Source organism: Xenopus laevis, chromosome 4L, assembly GCF_017654675.1.
Source record: "Xenopus laevis strain J_2021 chromosome 4L, Xenopus_laevis_v10.1, whole genome shotgun sequence".
NCBI lineage: Eukaryota > Metazoa > Chordata > Amphibia > Anura > Pipidae > Xenopus > Xenopus laevis.
Window position 1 is genome coordinate 29,048,419 of NC_054377.1, and position 21,364 is coordinate 29,069,782.

Here is a 21,364-nt window from a genome sequence, read left to right on the forward strand (position 1 = left end):
TCTTTTTTGTATTCTTGTATTCTTAGATCAGTAGCATTTTATTGTACTCATATAATTTTTAGTTAGCCTTGGAATGCTCCCACAAGCCCCCTTCTTTTGCCAATTTTGAAATAAACAATATATATTTTACCTGGAAATAGTTCATTATCAGATGACTTTTTAGTGAATTGGTAATATGTTTTATCAACTTCTCTGCTCATCAGTTTTAGGAAATTTTAAAGTAAAACTGGTTTTATTTTTCTCTTTAGTGCCAGAAATAAAAACAACTATAGATATTTCTTATTTAAGGGCAAAAATTAAGTTGAGCACAAGCCTTATGTATTCAGCTTAAGTTCAAGAGGGGTGTGTACCGTCCTTATATCTTTGAAAAACTCTGTCAGGTGTACATCAAATGTCCTGCAGAAATGACTAACATGCAACAGTTTCCACCAAGAGTTTTGAGAAGATAACAGATTACCATCGGCATAACAATGATACGCCAGGCCCCCTTCAAAAAAAAGAATCTTTGAAGGGTTCCAATGCCCACTCAGACCCCATCCATAACCATTGGCAGCCAAATTCTCCTCCATCAGGGTGGCTATAGGGAGAGCTGACCCCACGGTTTCAAACCCTCCCCCCATTCCCCAGGTCCCACTGCTTCCTCTAAGGTTTCTGCACTACGGTTTTCTGATACCTACACTCCAACATATGTTTACTAAGTACTCTGATACAGATTACAGAACTTTGACAAATTCACTGTAGATGCATATCTGGTTCTAGATCCGCAAAATCAGTGTTACAACTACGTAAATGGTTATGCAACCATGAAGTTAAAATATATGGTCCGTCTTTGTTATCTTTGATATGGTAATTGCAACCTTTGTGCTGGGGATGTAGCTCAGTGGTAGAGCGCATGCTTTGCATGTATGAGGCCCCGGGTTCAATCCCCGGCATCTCCATGGTTTTAGATGCACAATTGCACCTGATGATGCACCAATGATAAATAGAAATAATACATCACTAAACAAATATTGATGTGAGACAAGCCATTTTCTATAATAGTCCTACATTCCTGAATATGGAAACTCAAACTTCCAACAGAAAGATTATAGAGGAGCGTTTAGATTGAAAAGGCAACTTTGCCTGAAAGGTTGGACATGAATGATTCCTAGAATGTAAACGTTGTCAGATGGAACATATTGATATCTAAACAAACTTCCAACACAAAGGTTGTAGTGGACTATATGGATTGAAAAGACACCTTTGAACAATACCTGTAATTTGCCATGCAGTTAACATCTCAGCACATGGCTTAAAGGAGACCCCAAGAAATAATTCCAAATCCGTTTTCATATCATGTTGGTTGAGCAAAATAAACTTTTCTTACACTATATAAATTATTTAAATTATTTTCCTTCCAATCGTGGAAGCTTGGCCTGCAGCATAACGTCCAACAAAATAACTCTGCTATAGAACAAAAATGCAAAAGGGTGATGTGGGAGCAGTACAAGGCAAAGTAAAAAATAACAACATTGGTAAGTCTCAGGAGACATTTATCACAAGAAATGCTACCATACAAGGAGGTGACCAGCGGTAAATAGGATCACCATATGGAGTTTACCTTGACATGGTATGATGACTTACCAATTTTATGATCAAGACTTTGTAAAGAAAACCCTTTTTTTGAAATTACATGCACTTGCATTGATATGAAATTGCTTATGAAACAGGGGACTGGGGAATGTGCATTGATCAATTCCCCTCTTTTTTGTATTCTTGTATTCTTAGATCAGTAGCATTTTATTGTACTCATATAATTTTTAGTTAGCCTTGGAATGCTCCCACAAGCCCCCTTCTTTTGCCAATTTTGAAATAAACAATATATATTTTACCTGGAAATAGTTCATTATCAGATGACTTTTTAGTGAATTGGTAATATGTTTTATCAACTTCTCTGCTCATCAGTTTTAGGAAATTTTAAAGTAAAACTGGTTTTATTTTTCTCTTTAGTGCCAGAAATAAAAACAACTATAGATATTTCTTATTTAAGGGCAAAAATTAAGTTGAGCACAAGCCTTATGTATTCAGCTTAAGTTCAAGAGGGGTGTGTACCGTCCTTATATCTTTGAAAAACTCTGTCAGGTGTACATCAAATGTCCTGCAGAAATGACTAACATGCAACAGTTTCCACCAAGAGTTTTGAGAAGATAACAGATTACCATCGGCATAACAATGATACGCCAGGCCCCCTTCAAAAAAAGAATCTTTGAAGGGTTCCAATGCCCACTCAGACCCCATCCATAACCATTGGCAGCCAAATTCTCCTCTATCAGGGTGGCTATAGGGAGAGCTGACCCCACGGTTTCAAACCCTCCCCCCATTCCCCAGGTCCCACTGCTTCCTCTAAGGTTTCTGCACCACGGTTTTCTGATACCTACACTCCAACATATGTTTACTAAGTACTCTGATACAGATTACAGAACTTTGACAAATTCACTGTAGATGCATATCTGGTTCTAGATCCGCAAAATCAGTGTTACAACTACGTAAATGGTTATGCAACCATGAAGTTAAAATATATGGTCCGTCTTTGTTATCTTTGATATGGTAATTGCAACCATTGTGCTGGGGATGTAGCTCAGTGGTAGAGCGCATGCTTCGCATGTATGAGGCCCCGGGTTCAATCCCCGGCATCTCCATGGTTTTAGATGCACATTTGCACCTGATGATGCAGCAATGACAAATATAAATAATTCATCACTATACAAATGTTGATGTTAGACAAGATATGTTCTATAATAGTCCTGCCTTCCTAAATATGGAAACTCAAACTTCCAAGAGAAAGATTATAGTGGAGCGTTTAGATTGAAAAGACATCTTTGCCTGAAATGTTGGACATGAATGATGCCTAGAATCTAAAAGTTGTCAGATGGCACATATTGGTATCAGAACAAACTTCCAACAGAAAGGTTGTGGCGGACTATATGGATTGAAAAGACACTTTTGAACAATACCTGTAATTTGCCATGCAGTTAACATCTCAGCAGATGGCTTAAAGGAGACATGTCAAAATTGCTTATGAAACAGGGGACTGGGGAATGTGCATTGATCAGTCCCCCTCTTTTTTGTATTCTTGTTTTCTTAGATCAGTAGCACTTTTATTGTACTTATATATTTTTACTTAGTCTTGGAGTGCTCCCACAAACCCCCTTCTTTTGCCAATTTTGAAATAAACAATGTATAGTTTACCTGGAAATAGTTAATTATCAGATGACTTTTTATTGAATTGGTAATATGTTTTATCAACTTTTCTACTCATCAGATTTAGGAAATTTTAAAGTAAAACTGGATTTATTTTTCTCTTTAGTGCCAGAAATAACAAAAACTATAGATATTTCTTATTTAAGGGCAAACATTAAGTTGAGCACAAGCCTTCTGTATACAGCTTAAGTTCAAGAGGGGTGTGTACCGTCCTTATATCCTTGAAAAACTCATATTCAAAAAAAGAATCTTTGAAGGGTTCCAATGCCCACTCCGACCCCATCCATAACCATTGGCAACCAAATTCTCCTGCATCAGGGTGGATATAGAGAATTGATCCCCAACCAGTAGCTCGTGAGCAACATGTTGCTCTTCAACCCCTTGGATGTTGCTCCTAGTTGCCTCCGAGCAGGTGCTTTTTTTTTAATTCCAGGCTTAATGGCAAGCTTTAGTTGCATAAACATGTATACTGCCAAACAGAACCTCCTGTTAGCTGCAAGTCCACATAGGGGCTACCAATACCCAATCACAGCCCTTATTTGGAAGCCCAGGAAACTTTTTGAATGCTTGTGTTGCTCTCCAACATTATTTTATACTTGAGTATGGCTCATGGGTAAAAAAGGTTGGGGACCACTGCTATAGAGAGAGCTGACCCCGCGATTTCAACCCCTCCCCCCATTCCCCAGGCCCCACTGCTTCCTCTATAGTTTCTGCACCACGGTTTTCTGATACCTACACTCCAACATATGTTTACTAAGTACTCTGATACAGATTACAGAACTTTGACAAATTCACTGTAGATGCATATCTGGTTCTAGATCCGCAAAATCAGTGTTACAACTACGTAAATGGTTATGCAACCATGAAGTTAAAATATATGGTCCGTCTTTGTTATCTTTGATATGGTAATTGCAACCTTTGTGCTGGGGATGTAGCTCAGTGGTAGAGCGCATGCTTTGCATGTATGAGGCCCCGGGTTCAATCCCCGGCATCTCCATGGTTTTAGATGCACAATTGCACCTGATGATGCAGCAATGATAAATAGAAATAATACATCACTAAACAAATATTGATGTGAGACAAGCCATTTTCTATAATAGTCCTACATTCCTGAATATGGAAACTCAAACTTCCAACAGAAAGATTATAGAGGAGCGTTTAGATTGAAAAGGCAACTTTGCCTGAAAGGTTGGACATGAATGATTCCTAGAATGTAAACGTTGTCAGATGGAACATATTGATATCTAAACAAACTTCCAACACAAAGGTTGTAGTGGACTATATGGATTGAAAAGACACCTTTGAACAATACCTGTAATTTGCCATGCAGTTAACATCTCAGCACATGGCTTAAAGGAGACCCCAAGAAATAATTCCAAATCCGTTTTCATATCATGTTGGTTGAGCAAAATAAACTTTTCTTACACTATATAAATTATTTAAATTATTTTCCTTCCAATCGTGGAAGCTTGGCCTGCAGCATAACGTCCAACAAAATAACTCTGCTATAGAACAAAAATGCAAAAGGGTGATGTGGGAGAAGTACAAGGCAAAGTAAAAAATAACAACATTGGTAAGTCTCAGGAGACATTTATCACAAGAAATGCTACCATACAAGGAGGTGACCAGCGGTAAATAGGATCACCATATGGAGTTTACCTTGACATGGTATGATGACTTACCAATTTTATGATCAAGACTTTGTAAAGAAAACCCTTTTTTTGAAATTACATGCACTTGCATTGATATGAAATTGCTTATGAAACAGGGGACTGGGGAATGTGCATTGATCAATTCCCCTCTTTTTGTATTCTTGTATTCTTAGATCAGTAGCATTTTATTGTACTCATATAATTTTTAGTTAGCCTTGGAATGCTCCCACAAGCCCCCTTCTTTTGCCAATTTTGAAATAAACAATATATATTTTACCTGGAAATAGTTCATTATCAGATGACTTTTTAGTGAATTGGTAATATGTTTTATCAACTTCTCTGCTCATCAGTTTTAGGAAATTTTAAAGTAAAACTGGTTTTATTTTTCTCTTTAGTGCCAGAAATAAAAACAACTATAGATATTTCTTATTTAAGGGCAAAAATTAAGTTGAGCACAAGCCTTATGTATTCAGCTTAAGTTCAAGAGGGGTGTGTACCGTCCTTATATCTTTGAAAAACTCTGTCAGGTGTACATCAAATGTCCTGCAGAAATGACTAACATGCAACAGTTTCCACCAAGAGTTTTGAGAAGATAACAGATTACCATCGGCATAACAATGATACGCCAGGCCCCCTTCAAAAAAAGAATCTTTGAAGGGTTCCAATGCCCACTCAGACCCCATCCATAACCATTGGCAGCCAAATTCTCCTCCATCAGGGTGGCTATAGGGAGAGCTGACCCCACGGTTTCAAACCCTCCCCCCATTCCCCAGGTCCCACTGCTTCCTCTAAGGTTTCTGCACTACGGTTTTCTGATACCTACACTCCAACATATGTTTACTAAGTACTCTGATACAGATTACAGAACTTTGACAAATTCACTGTAGATGCATATCTGGTTCTAGATCCGCAAAATCAGTGTTACAACTACGTAAATGGTTATGCAACCATGAAGTTAAAATATATGGTCCGTCTTTGTTATCTTTGATATGGTAATTGCAACCTTTGTGCTGGGGATGTAGCTCAGTGGTAGAGCGCATGCTTTGCATGTATGAGGCCCCGGGTTCAATCCCCGGCATCTCCATGGTTTTAGATGCACAATTGCACCTGATGATGCAGCAATGATAAATAGAAATAATACATCACTAAACAAATATTGATGTGAGACAAGCCATTTTCTATAATAGTCCTACATTCCTGAATATGGAAACTCAAACTTCCAACAGAAAGATTATAGAGGAGCGTTTAGATTGAAAAGGCAACTTTGCCTGAAAGGTTGGACATGAATGATTCCTAGAATGTAAACGTTGTCAGATGGAACATATTGATATCTAAACAAACTTCCAACACAAAGGTTGTAGTGGACTATATGGATTGAAAAGACACCTTTGAACAATACCTGTAATTTGCCATGCAGTTAACATCTCAGCAGATGGCTTAAAGGAGACATGTCAAAATTGCTTATGAAACAGGGGACTGGGGAATGTGCATTGATCAGTCCCCCTCTTTTTTGTATTCTTGTTTTCTTAGATCAGTAGCACTTTTATTGTACTTATATATTTTTACTTAGTCTTGGAGTGCTCCCACAAACCCCCTTCTTTTGCCAATTTTGAAATAAACAATGTATAGTTTACCTGGAAATAGTTAATTATCAGATGACTTTTTATTGAATTGGTAATATGTTTTATCAACTTTTCTACTCATCAGATTTAGGAAATTTTAAAGTAAAACTGGATTTATTTTTCTCTTTAGTGCCAGAAATAACAAAAACTATAGATATTTCTTATTTAAGGGCAAACATTAAGTTGAGCACAAGCCTTCTGTATACAGCTTAAGTTCAAGAGGGGTGTGTACCGTCCTTATATCCTTGAAAAACTCATATTCAAAAAAAGAATCTTTGAAGGGTTCCAATGCCCACTCCGACCCCATCCATAACCATTGGCAGCCAAATTCTCCTGCATCAGGGTGGATATAGAGAATTGATCCCCAACCAGTAGCTCGTGAGCAACATGTTGCTCTTCAACCCCTTGGATGTTGCTCCTAGTTGCCTCCGAGCAGGTGCTTTTTTTTTAATTCCAGGCTTAATGGCAAGCTTTAGTTGCATAAACATGTATACTGCCAAACAGAACCTCCTGTTAGCTGCAAGTCCACATAGGGGCTACCAATACCCAATCACAGCCCTTATTTGGAAGCCCAGGAAACTTTTTGAATGCTTGTGTTGCTCTCCAACATTATTTTATACTTGAGTATGGCTCATGGGTAAAAAAGGTTGGGGACCACTGCTATAGAGAGAGCTGACCCCGCGATTTCAACCCCTCCCCCCATTCCCCAGGCCCCACTGCTTCCTCTATAGTTTCTGCACCACGGTTTTCTGATACCTACACTCCAACATATGTTTACTAAGTACTCTGATACAGATTACAGAACTTTGACAAATTCACTGTAGATGCATATCTGGTTCTAGATCCGCAAAATCAGTGTTACAACTACGTAAATGGTTATGCAACCATGAAGTTAAAATATATGGTCCGTCTTTGTTATCTTTGATATGGTAATTGCAACCATTGTGCTAGGGATGTAGCTCAGTGGTAGAGCGCATGCTTCGCATGTATGAGGCCCCGGGTTCAATCCCCGGCATCTCCATGGTTTTAGATGCACATTTGCACCTGATGATGCAGCAATGACAAATATAAATAATTCATCACTATACAAATGTTGATGTTAGACAAGATATGTTCTATAATAGTCCTGCCTTCCTAAATATGGAAACTCAAACTTCCAAGAGAAAGATTATAGTGGAGCGTTTAGATTGAAAAGACATCTTTGCCTGAAATGTTGGACATGAATGATGCCTAGAATCTAAAAGTTGTCAGATGGCACATATTGGTATCAGAACAAACTTCCAACAGAAAGGTTGTGGCGGACTATATGGATTGAAAAGACACTTTTGAACAATACCTGTAATTTGCCATGCAGTTAACATCTCAGCAGATGGCTTAAAGGAGACATGTCAAAATTGCTTATGAAACAGGGGACTGGGGAATGTGCATTGATCAGTCCCCCTCTTTTTTGTATTCTTGTTTTCTTAGATCAGTAGCACTTTTATTGTACTTATATATTTTTACTTAGTCTTGGAGTGCTCCCACAAACCCCCTTCTTTTGCCAATTTTGAAATAAACAATGTATAGTTTACCTGGAAATAGTTAATTATCAGATGACTTTTTATTGAATTGGTAATATGTTTTATCAACTTTTCTACTCATCAGATTTAGGAAATTTTAAAGTAAAACTGGATTTATTTTTCTCTTTAGTGCCAGAAATAACAAAAACTATAGATATTTCTTATTTAAGGGCAAACATTAAGTTGAGCACAAGCCTTCTGTATACAGCTTAAGTTCAAGAGGGGTGTGTACCGTCCTTATATCCTTGAAAAACTCATATTCAAAAAAAGAATCTTTGAAGGGTTCCAATGCCCACTCCGACCCCATCCATAACCATTGGCAGCCAAATTCTCCTGCATCAGGGTGGATATAGAGAATTGATCCCCAACCAGTAGCTCGTGAGCAACATGTTGCTCTTCAACCCCTTGGATGTTGCTCCTAGTTGCCTCCGAGCAGGTGCTTTTTTTTTAATTCCAGGCTTAATGGCAAGCTTTAGTTGCATAAACATGTATACTGCCAAACAGAACCTCCTGTTAGCTGCAAGTCCACATAGGGGCTACCAATACCCAATCACAGCCCTTATTTGGAAGCCCAGGAAACTTTTTGAATGCTTGTGTTGCTCTCCAACATTATTTTATACTTGAGTATGGCTCATGGGTAAAAAAGGTTGGGGACCACTGCTATAGAGAGAGCTGACCCCGCGATTTCAACCCCTCCCCCCATTCCCCAGGCCCCACTGCTTCCTCTATAGTTTCTGCACCACGGTTTTCTGATACCTACACTCCAACATATGTTTACTAAGTACTCTGATACAGATTACAGAACTTTGACAAATTCACTGTAGATGCATATCTGGTTCTAGATCCGCAAAATCAGTGTTACAACTACGTAAATGGTTATGCAACCATGAAGTTAAAATATATGGTCCGTCTTTGTTATCTTTGATATGGTAATTGCAACCTTTGTGCTGGGGATGTAGCTCAGTGGTAGAGCGCATGCTTTGCATGTATGAGGCCCCGGGTTCAATCCCCGGCATCTCCATGGTTTTAGATGTACAATTGCACCTGATGATGCAGCAATGATAAATAGAAATAATACATCACTAAACAAATATTGATGTGAGACAAGCCATTTTCTATAATAGTCCTACATTCCTGAATATGGAAACTCAAACTTCCAACAGAAAGATTATAGAGGAGCGTTTAGATTGAAAAGGCAACTTTGCCTGAAAGGTTGGACATGAATGATTCCTAGAATGTAAACGTTGTCAGATGGAACATATTGATATCTAAACAAACTTCCAACACAAAGGTTGTAGTGGACTATATGGATTGAAAAGACACCTTTGAACAATACCTGTAATTTGCCATGCAGTTAACATCTCAGCACATGGCTTAAAGGAGACCCCAAGAAATAATTCCAAATCCGTTTTCATATCATGTTGGTTGAGCAAAATAAACTTTTCTTACACTATATAAATTATTTAAATTATTTTCCTTCCAATCGTGGAAGCTTGGCCTGCAGCATAACGTCCAACAAAATAACTCTGCTATAGAACAAAAATGCAAAAGGGTGATGTGGGAGAAGTACAAGGCAAAGTAAAAAATAACAACATTGGTAAGTCTCAGGAGACATTTATCACAAGAAATGCTACCATACAAGGAGGTGACCAGCGGTAAATAGGATCACCATATGGAGTTTACCTTGACATGGTATGATGACTTACCAATTTTATGATCAAGACTTTGTAAAGAAAACCCTTTTTTTGAAATTACATGCACTTGCATTGATATGAAATTGCTTATGAAACAGGGGACTGGGGAATGTGCATTGATCAATTCCCCTCTTTTTTGTATTCTTGTATTCTTAGATCAGTAGCATTTTATTGTACTCATATAATTTTTAGTTAGCCTTGGAATGCTCCCACAAGCCCCCTTCTTTTGCCAATTTTGAAATAAACAATATATATTTTACCTGGAAATAGTTCATTATCAGATGACTTTTTAGTGAATTGGTAATATGTTTTATCAACTTCTCTGCTCATCAGTTTTAGGAAATTTTAAAGTAAAACTGGTTTTATTTTTCTCTTTAGTGCCAGAAATAAAAACAACTATAGATATTTCTTATTTAAGGGCAAAAATTAAGTTGAGCACAAGCCTTATGTATTCAGCTTAAGTTCAAGAGGGGTGTGTACCGTCCTTATATCTTTGAAAAACTCTGTCAGGTGTACATCAAATGTCCTGCAGAAATGACTAACATGCAACAGTTTCCACCAAGAGTTTTGAGAAGATAACAGATTACCATCGGCATAACAATGATACGCCAGGCCCCCTTCAAAAAAAGAATCTTTGAAGGGTTCCAATGCCCACTCAGACCCCATCCATAACCATTGGCAGCCAAATTCTCCTCCATCAGGGTGGCTATAGGGAGAGCTGACCCCACGGTTTCAAACCCTCCCCCCATTCCCCAGGTCCCACTGCTTCCTTTAAGGTTTCTGCACCACGGTTTTCTGATACCTACACTCCAACATATGTTTACTAAGTACTCTGATACAGATTACAGAACTTTGACAAATTCACTGTAGATGCATATCTGGTTCTAGATCCGCAAAATCAGTGTTACAACTACGTAAATGGTTATGCAACCATGAAGTTAAAATATATGGTCCGTCTTTGTTATCTTTGATATGGTAATTGCAACCATTGTGCTGGGGATGTAGCTCAGTGGTAGAGCGCATGCTTCGCATGTATGAGGCCCCGGGTTCAATCCCCGGCATCTCCATGGTTTTAGATGCACATTTGCACCTGATGATGCAGCAATGACAAATATAAATAATTCATCACTATACAAATGTTGATGTTAGACAAGATATGTTCTATTATAGTCCTGCCTTCCTAAATATGGAAACTCAAACTTCCAAGAGAAAGATTATAGTGGAGCGTTTAGATTGAAAAGACATCTTTGCCTGAAATGTTGGACATGAATGATGCCTAGAATCTAAAAGTTGTCAGATGGCACATATTGGTATCAGAACAAACTTCCAACAGAAAGGTTGTGGCGGACTATATGGATTGAAAAGACACTTTTGAACAATACCTGTAATTTGCCATGCAGTTAACATCTCAGCAGATGGCTTAAAGGAGACATGTCAAAATTGCTTATGAAACAGGGGACTGGGGAATGTGCATTGATCAGTCCCCCTCTTTTTTGTATTCTTGTTTTCTTAGATCAGTAGCACTTTTATTGTACTTATATATTTTTACTTAGTCTTGGAGTGCTCCCACAAACCCCCTTCTTTTGCCAATTTTGAAATAAACAATGTATAGTTTACCTGGAAATAGTTAATTATCAGATGACTTTTTATTGAATTGGTAATATGTTTTATCAACTTTTCTACTCATCAGATTTAGGAAATTTTAAAGTAAAACTGGATTTATTTTTCTCTTTAGTGCCAGAAATAACAAAAACTATAGATATTTCTTATTTAAGGGCAAACATTAAGTTGAGCACAAGCCTTCTGTATACAGCTTAAGTTCAAGAGGGGTGTGTACCATCCTTATATCCTTGAAAAACTCATATTCAAAAAAAGAATCTTTGAAGGGTTCCAATGCCCACTCCGACCCCATCCATAACCATTGGCAGCCAAATTCTCCTGCATCAGGGTGGATATAGAGAATTGATCCCCAACCAGTAGCTCGTGAGCAACATGTTGCTCTTCAACCCCTTGGATGTTGCTCCTAGTTGCCTCCGAGCAGGTGCTTTTTTTTTAATTCCAGGCTTAATGGCAAGCTTTAGTTGCATAAACATGTATACTGCCAAACAGAACCTCCTGTTAGCTGCAAGTCCACATAGGGGCTACCAATACCCAATCACAGCCCTTATTTGGAAGCCCAGGAAACTTTTTGAATGCTTGTGTTGCTCTCCAACATTATTTTATACTTGAGTATGGCTCATGGGTAAAAAAGGTTGGGGACCACTGCTATAGAGAGAGCTGACCCCGCGATTTCAACCCCTCCCCCCATTCCCCAGGCCCCACTGCTTCCTCTATAGTTTCTGCACCACGGTTTTCTGATACCTACACTCCAACATATGTTTACTAAGTACTCTGATACAGATTACAGAACTTTGACAAATTCACTGTAGATGCATATCTGGTTCTAGATCCGCAAAATCAGTGTTACAACTACGTAAATGGTTATGCAACCATGAAGTTAAAATATATGGTCCGTCTTTGTTATCTTTGATATGGTAATTGCAACCTTTGTGCTGGGGATGTAGCTCAGTGGTAGAGCGCATGCTTTGCATGTATGAGGCCCCGGGTTCAATCCCCGGCATCTCCATGGTTTTAGATGCACAATTGCACCTGATGATGCAGCAATGATAAATAGAAATAATACATCACTAAACAAATATTGATGTGAGACAAGCCATTTTCTATAATAGTACTACATTCCTGAATATGGAAACTCAAACTTCCAACAGAAAGATTATAGAGGAGCGTTTAGATTGAAAAGGCAACTTTGCCTGAAAGGTTGGACATGAATGATTCCTAGAATGTAAACGTTGTCAGATGGAACATATTGATATCTAAACAAACTTCCAACACAAAGGTTGTAGTGGACTATATGGATTGAAAAGACACCTTTGAACAATACCTGTAATTTGCCATGCAGTTAACATCTCAGCACATGGCTTAAAGGAGACCCCAAGAAATAATTCCAAATCCGTTTTCATATCATGTTGGTTGAGCAAAATAAACTTTTCTTACACTATATAAATTATTTAAATTATTTTCCTGCCAATCGTGGAAGCTTGGCCTGCAGCATAACGTCCAACAAAATAACTCTGCTATAGAACAAAAATGCAAAAGGGTGATGTGGGAGCAGTACAAGGCAAAGTAAAAAATAACAACATTGGTAAGTCTCAGGAGACATTTATCACAAGAAATGCTACCATACAAGGAGGTGACCAGCGGTAAATAGGATCACCATATGGAGTTTACCTTGACATGGTATGATGACTTACCAATTTTATGATCAAGACTTTGTAAAGAAAACCCTTTTTTTGAAATTACATGCACTTGCATTGATATGAAATTGCTTATGAAACAGGGGACTGGGGAATGTGCATTGATCAATTCCCCTCTTTTTTGTATTCTTGTATTCTTAGATCAGTAGCATTTTATTGTACTCATATAATTTTTAGTTAGCCTTGGAATGCTCCCACAAGCCCCCTTCTTTTGCCAATTTTGAAATAAACAATATATATTTAACCTGGAAATAGTTCATTATCAGATGACTTTTTAGTGAATTGGTAATATGTTTTATCAACTTTTCTACTCATCAGATTTAGGAAATTTTAAAGTAAAACTGGATTTATTTTTCTCTTTAGTGCCAGAAATAACAAAAACTATAGATATTTCTTATTTAAGGGCAAACATTAAGTTGAGCACAAGCCTTCTGTATACAGCTTAAGTTCAAGAGGGGTGTGTACCATCCTTATATCCTTGAAAAACTCATATTCAAAAAAAGAATCTTTGAAGGGTTCCAATGCCCACTCCGACCCCATCCATAACCATTGGCAGCCAAATTCTCCTGCATCAGGGTGGATATAGAGAATTGATCCCCAACCAGTAGCTCGTGAGCAACATGTTGCTCTTCAACCCCTTGGATGTTGCTCCTAGTTGCCTCCGAGCAGGTGCTTTTTTTTTAATTCCAGGCTTAATGGCAAGCTTTAGTTGCATAAACATGTATACTGCCAAACAGAACCTCCTGTTAGCTGCAAGTCCACATAGGGGCTACCAATACCCAATCACAGCCCTTATTTGGAAGCCCAGGAAACTTTTTGAATGCTTGTGTTGCTCTCCAACATTATTTTATACTTGAGTATGGCTCATGGGTAAAAAAGGTTGGGGACCACTGCTATAGAGAGAGCTGACCCCGCGATTTCAACCCCTCCCCCCATTCCCCAGGCCCCACTGCTTCCTCTATAGTTTCTGCACCACGGTTTTCTGATACCTACACTCCAACATATGTTTACTAAGTACTCTGATACAGATTACAGAACTTTGACAAATTCACTGTAGATGCATATCTGGTTCTAGATCCGCAAAATCAGTGTTACAACTACGTAAATGGTTATGCAACCATGAAGTTAAAATATATGGTCCGTCTTTGTTATCTTTGATATGGTAATTGCAACCTTTGTGCTGGGGATGTAGCTCAGTGGTAGAGCGCATGCTTTGCATGTATGAGGCCCCGGGTTCAATCCCCGGCATCTCCATGGTTTTAGATGCACAATTGCACCTGATGATGCAGCAATGATAAATAGAAATAATACATCACTAAACAAATGTTGATGTGAGACAAGCCATCTTCTATAATAGTACTACATTCCAGAATATGGAAACTCAAACTTCCAACAAAAAGATTATAGAGGAGCGTTTAGATTGAAAAGGTAACTTTGCCGGAAAGGTTGGACATGATGATGCCTAGAATGAAAACGTTGTCAGATGGCACATATTGATATCAAAACAAACTTCCAACACAAAGGTTGTAGTGGACTATATGGATTGTAAAGACACCTTTGAACAATACCTGTAATTTGCCATGCAGTTAACATCTCAGCACATGGCTTAAAGGAGACCCCAAGAAATAATTCCAAATCCATTTTCATATCATGTTGGTTGAGCAAAATAAACTTTTCTTACACTATATAAATTATTTAAATTTTGTTCCTTCATATCGTGGAAGCTTGGCCTGCAGCATAAGGTCCAACAAAATAACTCTGCTATAGAACAAAAATGCAAAAGGGTGATGTGGGAGCAGTACAAGGCAAAGTAAAAAATAACAACATTGGTAAGTCTCAGGAGACATTTATCACAAGAATTGCTACCATACAAGGAGGTGACCAGCGGTAAATAGGATCACCATATGGAGTTTACCTTGACATGGTATGATGACTTACCAATTTTATGATCAAGACTTTGTAAAGAAAACCCTTTTTTTGAAATTACATGCACTTGCATTGATATGAAATTGCTTATGAAACAGGGGACTGGGGAATGTGCATTGATCAATTCCCCTCTTTTTTGTATTCTTGTATTCTTAGATCAGTAGCACTTTTATTGTACTCATATAATTTTTAGTTAGCCTTGGAATGCTCCCAAAAGCCCCCTTCTTTTGCCAATTTTGAAATAAACAATATATATTTTACCTGGAAATAGTTCATTATCAGATGACTTTTTAGTGAATTGGTAATATGTTTTATCAACTTCTCTGCTCATCAGTTTTAGGAAATTTTAAAGTAAAACTGGTTTTATTTTTCTCTTTAGTGCCAGAAATAACAACAACTATAGATATTTCTTATTTAAGGGCAAAAATTAAGTTGAGCACAAGCCTTATTTATACAGCTTAAGTTCAAGAGGGGTGTGTACCGTCCTTATAGCTTTGAAAAACTCTGTCAGGTGTACATCAAATGTCCTGCAGAAATGACTAACATGCAACAGTTTCCACCAAGAATTTTGAGAAGATGACAGATTACCATCGGCATAACAATGATACGCCAGGCCCCCTTCAAAAAAAGAATCTTTGAAGGGTTCCAATGCCCACTCAGACCCCATCCATAACCATTGGCAGCCAAATTCTCCTCCATCAGGGTGGCTATAGGGAGAGCTGACCCCACGGTTACAAACCCTCCCCCCATTCCCCAGGTCCCACTGCTTCCTCTAAGGTTTCTGCACCATGGATTTCTGATACCTACAGTCCAACATATGTTTACTAAGTACTCTGATACAGATTACAGAACTTTGACAAATTCACTATAGATGCATTTCTGGTTCTAGATCCACAAAATCAGTGTTACAACTATGTAAACGGTTATGCAACCATGAAGTTGAAATATATGGTCAGTCTTTGTTATCTTTGATATGGTAATAGCAAGCATTGTGCTGGGGATGTAGCTCAGTGGTAGAGCGCATGCTTCGCATGTATGAGGCATCTCCATGGTTTTAGATGCACATTTGCACCTGATGATGCAGCAATGACAATAATAGTCCTGCCTTCCTAAATATGGAAACTCAAACTTCCAAGAGAAAGATTATAGTGGAGCGTTTAGATTGAAAAGACATCTTTGCCTGAAATGTTAGACATGAATGATGCCTAGAATCTAAAAGTTGTCAGATGTCACATATTGGTATCAGAACAAACTTCCAACAGAAAGGTTGTGGCGGACTATATGGATTGAAAAGACACCTTTGAACAATACCTGTAATTTGCCAGGCAGTTAACATCTCAGCAGATGGCTTAAAGGAGACATGTCACCCAAAGAAATAATTCCAAATCCTTTTTCATATCATGTTGGTTGAGCAAAATAAACTTTTCTTACACTAAATAAATTATTTAAATCTTGTTCCTTTCAATCGTGGAAGCTTGGCCTGCAGCATAAGGTCCAACAAAATAACTCTGCTATAGAACAAAAATGCAAAAGGGTGATGTGGTAGCAGTACAAGGCAAAGTAAAAAATAACAACATTGGTAAGTCTCAGGAGACATTTATCACAAGAATTGCTACCATACAAGGAGGTGACCAGCGGTAAATAGGATCACCATATGGAGTTTACCTTGACATGGTATGATGACTTACCAATTTTATGATCAAGACTTTGTAAAGAAAACCCTTTTTTTGAAATTACATGCACTTGCATTGATATGAAATTGCTTATGAAACAGGGGACTGGGGAATGTGCATTGATCAATTCCCCTCTTTTTTGTATTCTTGTATTCTTAGATCAGTAGCACTTTTATTGTACTCATATAATTTTTAGTTAGCCTTGGAATGCTCCCAAAAGCCCCCTTCTTTTGCCAATTTTGAAATAAACAATATATATTTTACCTGGAAATAGTTCATTATCAGATGACTTTTTAGTGAATTGGTAATATGTTTTATCAACTTCTCTGCTCATCAGTTTTAGGAAATTTTAAAGTAAAACTGGTTTTATTTTTCTCTTTAGTGCCAGAAATAACAACAACTATAGATATTTCTTATTTAAGGGCAAAAATTAAGTTGAGCACAAGCCTTATTTATACAGCTTAAGTTCAAGAGGGGTGTGTACCGTCCTTATAGCTTTGAAAAACTCTGTCAGGTGTACATCAAATGTCCTGCAGAAATGACTAACATGCAACAGTTTCCACCAAGAATTTTGAGAAGATGACAGATTACCATCGGCATAACAATGATACGCCAGGCCCCCTTCAAAAAAAGAATCTTTGAAGGGTTCCAATGCCCACTCAGACCCCATCCATAACCATTGGCAGCCAAATTCTCCTCCATCAGGGTGGCTATAGGGAGAGCTGACCCCACGGTTACAAACCCTCCCCCCATTCCCCAGGTCCCACTGCTTCCTCTAAGGTTTCTGCACCATGGATTTCTGATACCTACAGTCCAACATATGTTTACTAAGTACTCTGATACAGATTACAGAACTTTGACAAATTCACTATAGATGCATTTCTGGTTCTAGATCCACAAAATCAGTGTTACAACTATGTAAACGGTTATGCAACCATGAAGTTGAAATATATGGTCAGTCTTTGTTATCTTTGATATGGTAATAGCAAGCATTGTGCTGGGGATGTAGCTCAGTGGTAGAGCGCATGCTTCGCATGTATGAGGCATCTCCATGGTTTTAGATGCACATTTGCACCTGATGATGCAGCAATGACAATAATAGTCCTGCCTTCCTAAATATGGAAACTCAAACTTCCAAGAGAAAGATTATAGTGGAGCGTTTAGATTGAAAAGACATCTTTGCCTGAAATGTTAGACATGAATGATGCCTAGAATCTAAAAGTTGTCAGATGTCACATATTGGTATCAGAACAAACTTCCAACAGAAAGGTTGTGGCGGACTATATGGATTGAAAAGACACCTTTGAACAATACCTGTAATTTGCCAGGCAGTTAACATCTCAGCAGATGGCTTAAAGGAGACATGTCACCCAAAGAAATAATTCCAAATCCTTTTCATATCATGTTGGTTGAGCAAAATAAACTTTTCTTACACTAAATAAATTATTTAAATCTTGTTCCTTTCAATCGTGGAAGCTTGGCCTGCAGCATAAGGTCCAACAAAATAACTCTGCTATAGAACAAAAATGCAAAAGGGTGATGTGGGAGCAGTACAAGGCAAAGTAAAAAATAACAACATTGGTAAGTCTCAGGAGACATTTATCACAAGAATTGCTACCATACAAGGAGGTGACCAGCGGTAAATAGGATCACCATATGGAGTTTACCTTGACATGGTATGATGACTTACCAATTTTATGATCAAGACTTTGTAAAGAAAACCCTTTTTTTGAAATTACATGCACTTGCATTGATATGAAATTGCTTATGAAACAGGGGACTGGGGAATGTGCATTGATCAATTCCCCTCTTTTTTGTATTCTTGTATTCTTAGATCAGTAGCACTTTTATTGTACTCATATAATTTTTAGTTAGCCTTGGAATGCTCCCAAAAGCCCCCTTCTTTTGCCAATTTTGAAATAAACAATATATATTTTACCTGGAAATAGTTCATTATCAGATGACTTTTTAGTGAATTGGTAATATGTTTTATCAACTTCTCTGCTCATCAGTTTTAGGAAATTTTAAAGTAAAACTGGTTTTATTTTTCTCTTTAGTGCCAGAAATAACAACAACTATAAATATTTCTTATTTAAGGGCAAAAATTAAGTTGAGCACAAGCCTTATTTATACAGCTTAAGTTCAAGAGGGGTGTGTACCGTCCTTATAGCTTTGAAAAACTCTGTCAGGTGTACATCAAATGTCCTGCAGAAATGACTAACATGCAACAGTTTCCACCAAGAATTTTGAGAAGATGACAGATTACCATCGGCATAACAATGATACGCCAGGCCCCCTTCAAAAAAAGAATCTTTGAAGGGTTCCAATGCCCACTCAGACCCCATCCATAACCATTGGCAGCCAAATTCTCCTCCATCAGGGTGGCTATAGGGAGAGCTGACCCCACAGTTACAAACCCTCCCCCCATTCCCCAGGTCCCACTGCTTCCTCTAAGGTTTCTGCACCATGGATTTCTGATACCTACAGTCCAACATATGTTTACTAAGTACTCTGATACAGATTACAGAACTTTGACAAATTCACTATAGATGCATTTCTGGTTCTAGATCCACAAAATCAGTGTTACAACTATGTAAACGGTTATGCAACCATGAAGTTGAAATATATGGTCAGTCTTTGTTATCTTTGATATGGTAATAGCAAGCATTGTGCTGGGGATGTAGCTCAGTGGTAGAGCGCATGCTTCGCATGTATGAGGCATCTCCATGGTTTTAGATGCACATTTGCACCTGATGATGCAGCAATGACAATAATAGTCCTGCCTTCCTAAATATGGAAACTCAAACTTCCAAGAGAAAGATTATAGTGGAGCGTTTAGATTGAAAAGACATCTTTGCCTGAAATGTTAGACATGAATGATGCCTAGAATCTAAAAGTTGTCAGATGTCACATATTGGTATCAGAACAAACTTCCAACAGAAAGGTTGTGGCGGACTATATGGATTGAAAAGACACCTTTGAACAATACCTGTAATTTGCCAGGCAGTTAACATCTCAGCAGATGGCTTAAAGGAGACATGTCACCCAAAGAAATAATTCCAAATCCTTTTTCATATCATGTTGGTTGAGCAAAATAAACTTTTCTTACACTAAATAAATTATTTAAATCTTGTTCCTTTCAATCGTGGAAGCTTGGCCTGCAGCATAACGTCCAACAAAATAACTCTGCTATAGAACAAAAATGCAAAAGGGTGATGTGGGAGTAGGGATGTAGCGAACGTCGGAAAAAAAGTTCGCGAACATATTCGCGAACTTGCGCAAAAACGCGAGCGGTTCGCGAACGGTTCGCGAACCCCATAGACTTCAATGGGAAGGCGAACTTTAACATCTAAAAAAAAAATTTCTGGCCAGAAAAATGATTTTAAAGTTGTTTAAAGGGTGCAACGACCTGGACAGTGGCATGCCAGAGGGGGATCAAGGGCAAAAATGTATCTGAAAAATCTGCCTGTGTGTGCTTGGAAGAGATAGTGTAGGGGGAGAGCTGTTAGTGATTTCAGGGACAGATGATAGTAAGTTTGCTGGCTAGTAATCTGCTTGATACTGCTCTGTATTGGAGGGACAGAAGTCTGCAGGGATTTGAGGGACATTTTAGCTTAGGTAGCTTTGCTGGCTAGTAATCTACTGTTCTCTTTAAACAACTGCCATACGTTGACCTTGTAGGCATTGTTTGGTGTTTTTTCTGGAGACGGTAATATTATGGATATTTAGACAGAATGTGAACAAGGTCACACAGCTAGATGGCGGGTTGAAGAAAACAGTGTGCAAATAATGCCTACAAGGTCAACGTATACACTACTACAGCGGTGGATACGGATTACGTAAAATATATGAATGCTGCTTGAAAAAAGTCACTCCGGTGTTTTTTCTGGAGACGGTAATATTATGGATATTTAGACAGAATGTGAACAAGGTCACACAGCTAGATGGCGGGTTGAAGAAAACACTGTGCAAATAATGCCTACAGGGCAAATAATGCCTAAAAGGTCAACTTATACACTACTACAGCGGTAGTAAAATAAAAAAAAGTAAAATAAAAAAAAAATGAATATTAAAAAAAAAAAATTAAAGTTGGTGCTGCTGAACTACTAGGAGCAGCAGATTAGCACACCAGTCCCACTCCCCAACACTGCTAGACTAATAGCACTGGGCTCTTATAGTAGTAGTAGTAGTAGTAGTAAAACAACAAAAAAATAAATAAAAGCAGTCCTTACAAGGACTACTGTTATTGCAGCAGTCAGCAGATGAGATCAGAAGCAGGACAGCTGCCCACTGCAGCTACATACAGAGCACTGCAGTAGAAGGTAGATTACTAGCCAGCAAAGCTACCTAAGCTTAAATGTCCCTCAAACCCCTGCAGACTTCTGTCCCTCCAATAACAGAGCAGTATCAAAACGATTACTAGCCAGCAAACTTTCAACTGTCCCTGAAATCACTAACAGGCAGCAGCTCTCTCCCTACACTATCTCTTCAGCACACACAGGCAGAGTGAAAAAACGCTGCAGGGCTTCGGTTTTTATAGGGAAGGGGAGTGGTCCAGGGGAGAGCTTCCTGATTGGCTGCCATGTACCTGCTGGTCTGGGGTGAGAGGGCAAAAAAAAGCGCCAACAATGGCGAACCCAAAATGGCGAACGTCGCGCGACGTTCGCGAACTTCCGGCGAGCGC

At 38.4% G+C, this 21,364-nt stretch overlaps 9 non-coding genes across 9 annotated transcripts; all 9 read left to right on the forward strand.

The window, feature by feature from the left end:
• Nucleotides 1–866: 866 nt before the first annotated feature.
• trnaa-ugc lies at nucleotides 867–938 on the forward strand. The gene has a single exon. It is a non-coding gene; the product is annotated as a tRNA-Ala (tRNA).
• A 1,668-nt stretch (nucleotides 939–2,606) lies between these two features.
• Nucleotides 2,607–2,678, forward strand: trnaa-cgc. Its single transcript has one exon. It is a non-coding gene; the product is annotated as a tRNA-Ala (tRNA).
• A 1,487-nt stretch (nucleotides 2,679–4,165) lies between these two features.
• On the forward strand, nucleotides 4,166–4,237 carry trnaa-ugc. Its single transcript has one exon. It is a non-coding gene; the product is annotated as a tRNA-Ala (tRNA).
• A 1,667-nt stretch (nucleotides 4,238–5,904) lies between these two features.
• On the forward strand, nucleotides 5,905–5,976 carry trnaa-ugc. Its single transcript has one exon. It is a non-coding gene; the product is annotated as a tRNA-Ala (tRNA).
• Nucleotides 5,977–7,463: 1,487 nt separating this feature from the next.
• trnaa-cgc lies at nucleotides 7,464–7,535 on the forward strand. The gene has a single exon. It is a non-coding gene; the product is annotated as a tRNA-Ala (tRNA).
• Nucleotides 7,536–9,022: 1,487 nt separating this feature from the next.
• On the forward strand, nucleotides 9,023–9,094 carry trnaa-ugc. The gene has a single exon. It is a non-coding gene; the product is annotated as a tRNA-Ala (tRNA).
• A 1,668-nt stretch (nucleotides 9,095–10,762) lies between these two features.
• trnaa-cgc lies at nucleotides 10,763–10,834 on the forward strand. The gene has a single exon. It is a non-coding gene; the product is annotated as a tRNA-Ala (tRNA).
• A 1,487-nt stretch (nucleotides 10,835–12,321) lies between these two features.
• trnaa-ugc lies at nucleotides 12,322–12,393 on the forward strand. Its single transcript has one exon. It is a non-coding gene; the product is annotated as a tRNA-Ala (tRNA).
• Nucleotides 12,394–14,263: 1,870 nt separating this feature from the next.
• trnaa-ugc lies at nucleotides 14,264–14,335 on the forward strand. The gene has a single exon. It is a non-coding gene; the product is annotated as a tRNA-Ala (tRNA).
• The last annotated feature ends 7,029 nt before the right edge of the window (nucleotides 14,336–21,364 follow it).